The following is a 13,616-nucleotide window of genomic DNA, read 5'->3' on the forward strand; positions in this document are numbered from 1 at the left end:
TTTAATCTCCCAGATGCCTCTGAGAGGAAAGCCCAGATAGGGGGACAGCCACCTAGCGTCTGCCATGCTTGTGTTAGAGTACTTACTTTCCAATGTGGAGGCCCATGGACTCACTCTTCGTGGCAGAAAAGCACTGATGACCACCCTCCTGTCCCTTTGGGATGCTGGACCAAACAACAAAACGTGCATATGCCTGTCACGATACTCACTGTCTTCACAGTTTGGAAGTCACATTTCAGGCCCCATTCCCAGAGGCCCTGCAATAGTGCCTGGTTAGTTATGGGTGAGTGCTTGATAGCACTCCTCAGGGCTTACAATAAGGCTTTTCCCACCTCCCCAGTAACGCAGAAGACAGAGGGAAAAGACTGTCCTCTAAGTGGTATCAAAAACAGCCTGGAAAGAACACTCATCCAGGAGTCTGCCTGATCCATCTCTGACCACCACCTTTCAACTGAGAGAAGGGCTAACATTCGTGTCCAGGTTTCTGTGCAGATGTGTATTTTCAGTTTTCTTGGGTATACACCTAAGAGTGGAATTGCCATGTCAAATGAGAGCTCTGGGTTAAACTTTTTGAGGATTGCCATATTGTCCAGAGTGGTTGCACCATTTCACATCACCACCAGCAGTGTATGAAGCTTCCCGTATCTCCACATTCTCATCTCACTTGGTATTAACTGCCTTTTTGATGATAGCTTATTCTAGTAAGTGTGGCATGCATGCTAAGTCACTTCAGTCGCGCCCAGACTCTCTGCAATGCCATGGACTATAGCCCACAAGGCTCTTCTGTTCATGGGATTTTCTGGACAAGAATACTGGGGTGGGTTGCCATGCCCTCCTCCAAGTAAGTGTAGAGTGGTATCTATTTGTGGTTTTCATTTGCGTTTCCCCAACAAAATTATGTTGGGCACCTTTTCAAATGTCTATTCAGATCCTTTGCCCATTTTTCAGTTGGTGAGTGTTTTTTTTTTCCTGACACAAACACGTGGTATCGTTTCCAGTCTCACTTTTCCAACCTTCCAACACCAACTGAAGGGAGTCCTACAATTTAATCCTGTACTGACGTTACCTGGAGTGAGCATCAGATTCCATAGGTTTAAGAACTGAGTCCTCTAAGACTGGCCTATTTCAGACACCAGCCACAAGGATCAAGTTCCCAGGTTACCTGTAATTCTGTCCAACTTGGCTACAGTCAGAGACTCCCACCTGCCCCAGATTCAACAGTTTGCTAACAACTCATAGAACTCGGGAGAATGCCAGCGAATCCTGAGCACAGGGGCCTCTGTCCCTATAGAGTCCCTGTGTGCACCCTTCTGGCATATGGATATGTTCACCTACAAATCAGCTCTCCAAACAGCATCATTTAAGGGTTCTTATGAGAACTTAATGTGCCCATTGGTGGCTTTTTTTTTTAACACTTTCATTTTTTATTTTTGGGTCTTTGCTGCTCGCAGGCTACTCTCTAGTTGCGGTGTGTGGGCTTGTCACGGCAGCAGCTTCTCTTGTTGAGGAGCAAGGGCTCTAGACACTTAGGCTTCAGAAGTTGTAGCTCTCGGGCTCAGTAGTTGCGGCACACTGGCTTAGTTGCTCCATGGCATGTGGGATCTTCCTGGACTAGGGATCGAACCCGTGTCTCCTGCACTGGCGGGCAGATTCTTAACCACCAGGCCACTATGGAAGTCTCGACCGTTGGTGATTAACTCTATCTCCAGCTCTTCTCTCCTCCCTGAAGGTGGGGTGTGGAACTGAAAGTTCCAAGCTTACAATTAAGGCTTGGTCTTTCTGGGAACCAGTTCCCATCCTGAGCTACCTAGGGGTACACCCAAATCACCTCAGTAGTAACAAAAGATGTACTTTTACCCTTATCACTTGGGAAATTTCAAAGGTTTTAGGAGCTCTGTGCCAGGAACTAGGACCAAACATCTTTCTTACTATACCGCAATTGTATTGTCTTTTAATTATTGAGCTATAAGAGTTCTTTATATAGTCCCATAGCAGATATATAATTTGTAAATCTTTTCTCTCATTCAGTGGGTTGTCTTTTAATTTTCTTGTTGGTGTCTTTTGAAGTACAAAAGCTTTTGCAGAAGTCCAATTTACCTTTTTTCCCCTTGGTTTCTTATGCTTTTGGTGTCATATCTAAGAAGCCATTACCAATAAAGGTGATGAAATTTTACTCCTGTGGATTTTTTCCTAAGAATTTTATAGTTGTAACTCATATTTAAGTCCATGATTCATTTGGGGCTAATTTTGTATCTGGTGTGCTGAGGGTTTACAACTTTAACTTTTTTGTACTTCAATTTCCAGTTGTCCCAGCACCACTGGTTTAAAGACACTGATTTGTCTTGGCAACCTTGTAAAAATTCAATTGACTGAAAATGTGAGGTTTATTTGTGGACTTTAAATGCTATTCCATTGATCTACATGTCTATTCTTAAGCCACTACCACGCTGTCTTAATCATTGTTCTTTTTATTAAATTTTGAAATTGATAAATCCCCCAACTTTCTTCTTTTTGAAGACTGTTTTGATGTTCTTGAGTTTTCATATGAATTTTAAGGTAAGTTTGTCAGTTCCTGCAAAGAAGCCAGCTGGGATTATGACAGTATTGCATTGACTCTTTCGTTGACTAGAGGGCTACTCCATTTCTTCAAAGGAATTCTTGCCCACAATAGTAGATGTAATGGTCATCTGAATTAAATTCACCCATTCAGGTCCATTTTAGTTCACTGATTTCTAAAATGTCGATGTTCACTCTTGCCATCTCCTGTTTAACCACTTCCAATTTACCATGATTCATGGACCTAACATGAATCTTTACAGGATAGGCCTTTACTCCCATCACCAGTCACGCCCACAACTCGGGGTTGTTTTCACTTTGACTCAGCCCCTTCGTTCCTTCTGGAGCTATTTCTCTGCTCTTCTCCAGTAGCATATTGGGCTCCTCCTGACCTGGGGAGTTCATCTTTCAGTGTCATAGCTTAGTAAATTTTAGTAAATTTATTGGATATTAAAGGGGAAAAATCCTTTAGACATCCATGGGTAAAGGAATAAGTGACTTATGAGAAAATGAAAATTAGATTATCATCAGACTTTTCAACAACACTGCTTTGCACCAGAAGAAAAGGGTGTGACCTATCTAAGGGGGTGAAAGAGTAAGCCAAGGAAAACTGACTTTATATCCAGGAAAACTATCAAGAATAAAAGGTACAAACTGTTATCAGCATACAAGAGCTCAGGGAACATTGTTCCTAAGAACCCTTCCTGAAGAATTTACTGGAAAACAAGCCTCAGGCTGCCAAAATTACTAGACCCATCAGCATAAGATAGTATAAAAACTAGTAGAGAGCATTAAATACATTACTTGGAGTACCAAAACAATATGAGAAGTAGAAGGAAGAGAATATAAATGTGGACTCTAAAAAACAAAACAAATAAAACAGAAACAGACCCTTGGACACAGAGAATAAACAGGCGGTTGCCAGAAGGGAGAGGTGGGGGGGAAACAGACAACAGGGATTAAGAGATACAAACCTCCAATTAAACAATAAGTAAGTCACGGGGACGTAGTACACACCATAAGGAATATGGTCAGTAATACTGTAAGAACTGTATGGGAACAGATGGTTACCAGATTTACTGTGGTGATCATTTCAAAATGTATGCGAGTGTCAAATCGTTATATAGTACACCTGACCTAACGTAATCCTGTACGTCAGCTATGCGTGCATGTCTGCTAAGTTGGTTCAGTCATGTCTAACTCTTTGTGACCTCGTGGACTATAGCTCACTAGACTCCTCTATCCATGGGATTCTCCAAGCATGAATACTGGAGTGGGTTGCCATGCCCTCCTCCGGGGATCTTCCCGACCCAGGGATCGAACCCTTGTCTCTTATGTCTCCTGCATTGGCAGGTAGGTTCTTTACCTACCTGTGTCACCTGGGAACCCCATACTCCAACTATGTTTCAATGAAAAACATAAGCTAAAAATAAGAGAGGATGGTATAAGAGGCTATAGGCTCAATTGATGTAGATATTCAATAGCTATAATGGGGGTGAGAACTTTAAAACTATTTTCACTTATCATTCTGGTGGTGGTAGCATTAGTATTCCCTGTTGTGTGTGTAATGTTGCCTGAAACAAATGAGTAATTATGGGATATTTTAAGTGTTATCCCCTGTGTCCTGAAACTCAGGATTCTCAGTATGGAAGAAAAGAGATACAGCAGTAATTTTTTTTTAAGATTAAATATAAAATCTGTAGTTCTGAAATTTAATTGAAAATAACAGAATGACCTTATAAGGTATTTGATCTATCATTCTATCCGTATCTATTAGCTCTAACCACTGAAACGACCTAGGAACCACGACCCACTGAGTAGCACTGAGAATACCCAGAGTCCACACTGTGGTCAGGAAATACCATTTCCCACTAAAAGTCATGGCTGTGTGGAGAAGTGACTGATTGCTGGTCTGGAGAGAAAATGTACAAAAGGAGCCTGGAACATCTTGACATAAATGACAGCACACAAGCCACCACAGATAAGCCACATGCAGACTGGACCAGTGCCAAAAGAACCCAGGAGGGACTTTCCCTGTCTGTCCAGTGATTACAACTTCACCTTCCAGTGCAGGGGGTGTGGGTTTGACCCCTGGTTGGGGAACTAAGATCGCACATGCCTCGTGGCCAAAAATCCAAAGTATAAAACAGAAGCAATATTATAACAAATTCAATAAAGATTTTTAAAATGGTCCACATCAAAAAAAAAAAAACACACACAAGCACCCCCAAGAAGCTGCCTGACAAACAAGAGACGAGGGTTCAGTCCCTTAGTTGAGACGATACCCTGGAGGAGGACATGGCAACCCATTCCAGTATTCATGCGTGGAGAATCCCAGGGACAGAGGAGCTTGGCAGGTGACAATCCAGGGGGTCGCAAAGAATCTAACATGACTGATTTAACAACAACAACAAAAACTCACCAAATTTATTTAAATCCATGAGTTCATGATGATACTGAAAAAATGAAATGGTCTCCACCAGAGGATAATAAGGAACCAGTTCACTATTTTGCAAACTGGCAAATACAGGAAAAGAAGGGAGCATTTATCCTGCCTATCTTCTGTGAGCTATACCACTGGGTAGCCTCATGATAGATGAAAGGAAGCATCTGTTTATGAAGAATTCCAGCAAATAAATGAAAAAGAAATGATGGAATGAGAATAGCATCATCATTTTGCAGGGCGGAAGCTGTAGTGCTTTTCATTATGTAAAACACGGGGACAGTCTCATCAACGTTGCCATCATCTGTTGAACTCAAGTATATTTTTCTCAAAGACTATTTACTTACAAATTGTGTGGAATGACAAAATTAATAAGCAATAAAATGTGAACCACAGCACAGTGAAAAGAATGTATATCACCATGTTGGCCCCCCCAGTGAAGTAATGGATCCAGGGCCTGAGCCTCCACGGCTAAGAACATCCAGCAGAGAGGCAGCTGGTGCAGGAACCCATAGAGCCTTGTCAAAAGGACAGAAGCTGGGTCTGGTGGAGTCTCTAGATCAGCTGACCATGGGCAGCAAGCACAGAGGGCAGAGGAGTGCACTGAACTGTCCCAAGAGTGGGCAGCAACTGTCCCAAGAGTGGGCAGCCAGCAAAATCCAGACTGTGGGAAACACTGCAGTCAGATGGCCTGGTTTCCTCAAGCAGTAAAATGAAAGGAAAAGAAAGCAATGAAGGAAGAACTTGTGTATTATAAGAGGTAAAATATTGGTTTTTTTTTAAGGGGGCAAGACTGAACCATAGTTGAAAGATGCACAGTTGGATGATGAAACTGTCAAGAAGCACGAGTAAGTGACTGCAGTAAAGTCAAATGGGGATGGTGGAGGAGTAGGTGGATGTGGAGTACATTTCTCTCCACGGATACATCAGGAATACACCTTCAGACACGGAAGTGCTTGCAGAACACCAGGGGAGAGCGGACAGGAGTACCTGACCACGGGGAAAAAGCCAGGTGGCGGTTCCTCCCGCTGTGGCACAGAGGGGCTACCACTGGAACAGGCAACATGGAGGAGCTGCCGGAGTGGCTGCAATGTTCCATCTCTTGGGTTACAAGAGCACTGGGGGTATTTGCCTTATTAAACTTCATTAAACTCTATGTTTATCTCATACCTTTTTCTGTATTTTATTTCACAAAAAGATGTTCAAAATAAGGACTGTTTACAAATTGATGCATATCTATTAAAAATAAGTCGTAAACTAGAATGGTATGAACAGCATGCCTGGAGAAATGCGGACCTTTTCTATAAACCTGAGTGACTCGGACCCTAGAAGCCACCTTGCCCACCTTCCCGCGCCCACTGGGAATGGATGGACTTCATGGTGGGGAGTAGGGAAGAGCAGAGCAGGAAACTGATGTCTGCACTGGACAGCAGGAAGGTACCAAGGGCAGCCAGTGGGCATGGTGCACTGTGGGGAGTCCTGCCTAAATACCTCCCAAGCCCTGCCCAACATATACAGTTGAAACCCAGGATCCTGCTTCAAACACAGCATCTCCTCTGTTGCTCCCTGGGCCCCTGAAGACCTACAGCAGGCCAGGGGCAGTGGCTAGAAATGCCATGACCAGGGTAACGTCCTGAGGCGAGGGGAGATGAGCAGCAGCACTGTTTTAGACACATAAACCCTGACTGTGGTAGAGACCTCCTGGGGCACCTGTCCAACAATCACTCCCTGGAAGCAAGAACTGACCCCTATCCCAGAAGACATGTCTGTACCACATGGTCCGGCCCTCCCGGTCACAGCTGATTTGATCAGGGAGGGACAGACTCCATGCCAAAGATGGGGGACACCTACGGTTTACTGCCAGCATCTATCCCCGCTCTCTAGTAATATCACCCCAAATTTCTTTTCAGACACTTCCCCTGTCCCATGTAGTCAGGGTGGAATAAACCAACCTTCTGTCTGAGATTAAACCAATAAATTATCCCAATCACCAGGTGTTCATGGAGGGGTTAGGAGTCCAGGCAAGAGCCAACTAGTGTAGCTCATTCTCCTGGCCCTGTGATTGGTTGAGGTGTGAGCCCTGGATCCAAGCAAGTGCAATCAGAATGAATCCTACAACTTCGATAGGAATGAAGAGACTCGCCCCACCCCCACCCCCAACCCTGTATCTTCTGTGGTGTGGGATGACGATGAAAGGTCTGGAATCACCACAGCCACAGCCACTGTTGGGACCTTAAGGGAGGATGTCTGAGATGTGCACAGAGAGGGGTCACTGCAGAAAAAAGGAGTGAGCTCTCGCATGACCTCCTGAACCACTGGCACCAGTTAGGTCATTCCTCTGGATTTCATTACATGAACCAATATTCCTCCCCCTTTCTTTTTTCTTTTCTTTTTAAATTGAGCCAGTTTGCATGAGGTTTTCTGTACCTTGTAATTAGATGTTATGGTTAGGAATGTTAAGGCTTCAAGTACAGAAAGCTCTACAAATGATAAGTTAAACAAATACAGGTACCCTTTTACACAAAGCCCAAAAGATGGAGATCCAGAGCTTCTCACGCAGCCCAGCAATGTCACGTGCATGCACACACACACACACACACACACACACACGTGCATGAATTGGAATAAGGCCTGAATTGAACCAAAGTCAATTTCCTGGTTAAAGTTACACGAGATGTTATCATTGGGGATAAGTGGGTGAAAGGTACACAGAGCCTCTCTACTGTTTTTGCAACTATGTCTGAATCTAGAATTATTTAAAAAGTTAATTTTTTTTTTACCAGGGCTTCCCTGGTGGTTCAGACAGTAAAGAATTCCCCTGTGGTGCAGGAGACTCAGGTTCCATCCCTGGGTCAGGAATATCCCCTGGAGAGGGAATGGCTACCCACTCCAGTATTCTTGCCTGGAGAATTCCATGGACAGAGCAGCCTGGTGGGCTACAGTCCATGGGGTCACAGAGAGTCCGACACGACTGAGCAACAAACACACAAATGTAAGTACATAGACAATTCTGCATATGATTTCAGGGGTTTTTCATGTCCCTGAGGCTCATCCAGCTTCCTCTGGGGATAGGCAAAGAAGTACCCACTGGCTGGCCCCCTTCTAGGACCCCCCCACTCCTACATGACTACCCAGGCCCTGCCTATCAAGCTGCTTCAATTTCTCAGTGAGACAGAGGAGGAGCCAGCTCAGAGAGAGAGGATGGTATATGTGAAGCTTATTCAGCTATCTTTCTAGAGGGTGGGTGTACATTTTTATTCACACACATATCCCATTATTCTGGCAACAACCTGAGTCTCCAATCAGACACTCTGGGACCTACTGGTTTGTCCTCTTCTCGTTCCTAGCCCACCTATAGACTTTCAGACAAATAATTCAACTTGGAGAGGAAATTAACCACATTATTTGTTCTAAGTTTCCCTAGTCCATTGATGCCAAGGCCCCAGGGGCCAGGCTGTGTTTTTGTCCAAAATATACTGTTAAGCTTCAGGTTCCAGCACCATCCCCTTGGTATCCTGATGCACTGCTGCCCTCTGCTGGTGACTTCTAGGTATTACTTAGAAATTCCTGGGCTTCCCTGGTGGTTCAGAGGGTACAGAATCTGCCTGCAATGCAGAAAACCTGGATTCAATCCCTGGGTCAGGAAGAGTCCCTGGAGAAAGGGATGGCAACCCGCTCCAGTATTCTTGCCTGGAGAATTCCATGGACAGATGAGCCTGGTGGGCTACAGTCTGTGAGGTTGCAGAGATGGACACAACTGAGTGACTAACACTTTCATTTTCTTTTCACGATTCTGACCTCACTGGAATGCAAACATCTCCAACCAAAATATGAAAGTCAGTTAGCCAGCACTAACACCTGTGCTCATAGCAATCTGGCTTTGCTTCCTATAATTCTCACAACACTTTACAGAGGAAGGAAGAAGCCAGAGGGGCCAGCCACACTGCCTGCTGCAGAGTTGCTGCCCCAACCAGCAGGCCATATTGCCTCTCCCTGGCCCTGCCCCACTCAAGACCTCAGGTGTTCAAGAAACTTGTGAGGTGAGTGAAGGTGCTCTTCCTAACAGAACCATCAGAACCTGCCAGAACACTCCGATTCACAACTCATTCTCAATGGCCAGCAGCACAGAAAGACCAATGGTTTAGTGGGAACATTCTGGCATATTTACTGAAATGACAATGTGGTCCCTGGAGTTAATATATATGGTACTTTATCATGTTAAGGAAGCACCTTCTCTTAGATTCCTAAAAGGTTGTTTAGGATTGTATATCTAATTTTATAGAATTCTTTTCATCTACATTCATAAATGAAATGAGACCAAGAAAAAAAAAAAAAGCATTATCTTTGTTAGATTTTGGTTAATAGGACTAACCTAGAAACTTGTTTTCCATTCCTTTTTTTTAAACAAAAACCTGTTCAGCCTATGATGATGAAGGGAATCACTGAGTCATTTAATAAGAATTCATCCAGTAAATAATATGAACTCAGAGCCTTGTGAAGCCTTGTTAGGGGCTTCCCTGATAGCTCAGTTGGTAAAGAATCCACCTGCAATGCAGAAGACCCCAGTTCAATTCCTGGGTCAGGAAGATCCACTGGAGAAGGGAGAGTCTACCCACTCCAGTATTCCTGGGCTTCCCTGGTGGCTCAGCTGGTAAAGCATCCACCTGCAGACCTGGGTCTGATCCCTGGGTTGGGAGATCCTCTGGAGAAGGGAAAGGCTACCCACTCCACTATTCTGGCCTGGAGAATTCCTAACAGTCCATGGGGTCACAAACAGTCGGATACAACTGAGAGACTTTCACTTTCAGAGCCTTGTTAAAGATACATCTTCATTAGCATTTAAGTTTCATTTCTTGGTTTTTAGCCAGTTCTAGCATTTTATTTCTTGAGTGAATTACGGTCACTCAATTTTCCAGAAAATTCTCTTTATCATTGAGTTTCAAATAGATTGATGTAACATCTTACAGTTTTAAAAGTGTTCTCTTTATTCACTTATTGCCTTTTATTAATTAGATTTGCCAGGTATATGTCTTTTTCATTATTTAAAAAGCCCTCTTAAACTAAATTTTGATCTGGCCAGTTAATCTATTTTTGCATTTATCTTTATCATTTCCTTCCAGATACTTTTCTTAATTTCATATTTTTAACTTTTCTTTGGCTGTCTTCCTACTACTAACATATAGTGGGTATCCACAGAGTACACTGAATGAATGAATGTTCAAAGACATGAAAAGGCAGAAAAATGGGAAAAAGATGGGTTCAAAAACCACTAAAAATAGAATAGTGAGGATGTGGAATATCAGATGTGAGGTAGGAGGAATTAAGGATAAACCCCCAAGTTCTGGCTCAGGTAACTGTGTTATGGGACTGAATTACATTCTCCCCAAATTTATATATATATTAAAGTTTTAACCCTGATATGACTGTACTAGGCCTTTAAAATAATTAAGGTTAAATGAAGTCATAAAGGTGGAGCCCTAATCTAATATGACCGATGTCTTTATGAGAAGAGGAAAAGACACTAGGGATGCAGAGGCTCAGAGAAAGGCCATGTGAGGGAACAGGTGATGTGCTGTCTGCACGCCAAGGAGAGAAGCCTCAGGAGGCACCAACCCTGCCAACACTTTGATCCTGGACCTCCAGCCTCCAGAACTGTGAGCGAATATGTTTCTGTTGCTTAAGCCAGCTAGTCTGTGTGCTTCATTACGACAGCCCTATAAAACAATTCATTTGATGAACTGTGGGCATCATCTACTGTCTATGAGAATAGACCTGGGAAGAAAACCACCAGCGGGTGGCTGGCAATAGGAGACACGTGGCAGAAGATTTAGGTGTGGATGAAGGAGGAAGTAGAAACAAAGTGTACACAACTCTCAAGAAACTTACTTGTTAAACACAAAGAGCAGCGGCGGTTATAAAGAGACACCAGGTTCAGAGAGGGTCTCCTTAACGTAAAATTCTCCATCACATACAGCCACTGCTGCTGCTGCTGCTAAGTCGCTTCAGTTGTGTCCGACTCTGTGTGACCCCATAGGCGGCAGCCCGCCAGGCTCCCCCTTCCCTGGGATTCTCCAGGCAAGAACCCTGGAGTGGGTTGCCATTTCCTTCTCCAATGCATGAAAGTGAAAAGTGAAAGTGAAGTCGCTCAGTTGTGTCTGACTCTGCGACCCCATGAGCTGCAGCCCACCAGGTTCCTCCGTCCATGGGATTTTCCAGGCAAGAGTACTGGAGTGGGGTGCCATTGTCTTCTCTGCATACAGCCACTTCAGTTCAGTTCAGTCGCTCAGTCGTGTCCGACTCTTTGCGACCCCATGAATCGCAGCACGCCAGGCCTCCCTGTCCATCACCAACTCCCGGAGTTCACTCAGACTCACGTCCATCGAGTCAGTGATGCCATCCAGCCATCTCATACAGCCACTAGGAGAGGCCAAAGACACAAGTGAAAACTCTTGGGAGAAGAGGTGAGGCGGATTCCTACCACACAGGTGGACAAAGTACACTCCTGTGGAAGGAGGCTGTGTTTTCCACTGTGTCAAGAAGACCTGTAAAGGGTGGATGTAGGTGATTCTGTAGATGAAACACAAGAAATCTTGTGAGATTTTCACTCTGAAGGAGGAATACAGTCATCTGCTGAAAGTGAGGGGTAAGGTGGAATAAATGATTTTAAAACAACAGTGAATCAACACAACACTGTAAAACAATTATCTTTCAATTAAAAAAAAAAAACAAAAACTTAGCTCTAGGGAATGAGTGAGAGCTGACAAGAGGTGTGTGATGGGATGGCCCCACAGCTCTGCGGAGCCCGTTTAGAGACAAGAGGTACCACCCTGCAGCTGTGTGCCTTCTCTAGTGCCTGTATGAAATACTGTATGAGGCCCCATTCTCCTTAGATTCCATGGGCTCTCTGTTGTAACATTTCTTCAGGGACAGCACTTCCTTTAGAACCCACCAAAGTATCTGCTACGGTTCCACTGTGACTTCTTTCACTTGTATACATCCTCCACAGCTTATATGATCCATACCCATGGTGACACCCATTTCCTGTGACTCAAAAATTTGGAAAGCTAACCAACTGGATGAGATCTTAATAGGGTTTTGCTAGGAAAAAGCAATAAAAGACAGGAACAAGTGACCCCAAAATTTGGGCTGCCTCTGATCTTTGCTCTCCCAGTTCACTTCATTGCGGGTTTCATCCTTAACCAAAGGATAAAGTTCTCAACCCTAATGGACCAACCAGTCTGTTGTTCCATGTCCAGTTCTAACTGTTGCTTCCTGAACCTCATACAGATTTCTCAAGAGACAGGTCAGGTGGTCTGGTATTCCCATCTTCAACAATTTTCCAGTTTGCTGTGATCCACACGAGACTAGCTCCAAATAGGGAAAGGAGTACGTCAACGCTGTGTATTGTCACCCTGCTTATTTAACTTATATGCAGAGTACATGAGAAACGCTGGGCTGGATGAAGCACAAGCTGGAATCAAGATTGCCGGGAGAAATATCAATAACCTCAGATATGCAGATGACACCACACTTAGGGGAGAAAGTGAAGAACTAAAGAGCCTCTTGATGAAAGTGAAAGAGGAGAGTGAAAAAGCTGGCTTAAAACTCAACATTCAGAAAACTAAGATCATGGCATCCAGTCCCATCACTTTATGGCAAATAGATGGGTAAACAGTGGAAGCAGTGGCTGACTTTATTTTGAGGGTCTCCAAAATCACTGCAGATGGTGACTGTAACCATGAAATTAAAAGACGCTTGCTCTTCGGAAGAAAAGTTATGACCAACCTAGACAGCATATTAAAAAGCAGAGATATTACTTTGCCAACAAAGGTCTGTCTAGTCAAAGCTCTGGTTTTTCCAGTAGTCATATATAGATGTGAGAGTTGGACTATAAGAAAGCTGAATACTGAAGAACTGATGTTTTTGAACTGTGGTGTTGAAGAAGACTCTTCAGAGTCCCTTGAACAGCAAGGAATCCAACCAGTCCATCCTAAAGGTAATCAGTCCTGAATATTCATTGGAAGGACTGATGCTGAAGCTGAAGCTCCAATACTTTGACCACGTGATGTGAACACGTACTGGAAAAGACCCTGATGCTAGGGAAGATTGAAGGTGGGAGGAGAAGGCGACGACAAAGAATGAGATGGTTGGATGGCATTACCGACTCGATGGACATGAGTTTGAGCAAGCTCTGGGAGTTAGTGATGGACAGGGAGGCGTGGCGTGCTGTAGTCCATGGGGCCGCAGAGTCGGATGCAACTGAACAGAACTGAATAGATCAACACTCCCTTCTCAGAATGCCCATGTATTGTACCCACTTTTACAGTCCTAAGGTCATTATAAATCATCTACCTCAGGTAAGTTCATTTTAAAAAATGGTCTGTTTATTTTTTGGCTGCACTGGGTGTTCCTGGCTATGCACAGGCTTTCTCTAGTTGCAGTGAGCAGGGGCTACTCCTTTCGGTGTGCGGGCTTCTTGCTGCAGTGGCCTCTCTTGCTGTGGAGCACAGGCTCTAGGTACGTGTGCTTCAGTAGTTGCAGCAAGAGGGCTCAGTAGTTGAGGCTCGCAGGCCCTAGACAACAGGCTCAGGGGTTGCAGCACACGGATTTAGCTGCC

This window comes from Capra hircus, chromosome 2 (genome assembly GCF_001704415.2).
Source record: "Capra hircus breed San Clemente chromosome 2, ASM170441v1, whole genome shotgun sequence".
Taxonomy (NCBI): Eukaryota; Metazoa; Chordata; class Mammalia; order Artiodactyla; family Bovidae; genus Capra; species Capra hircus.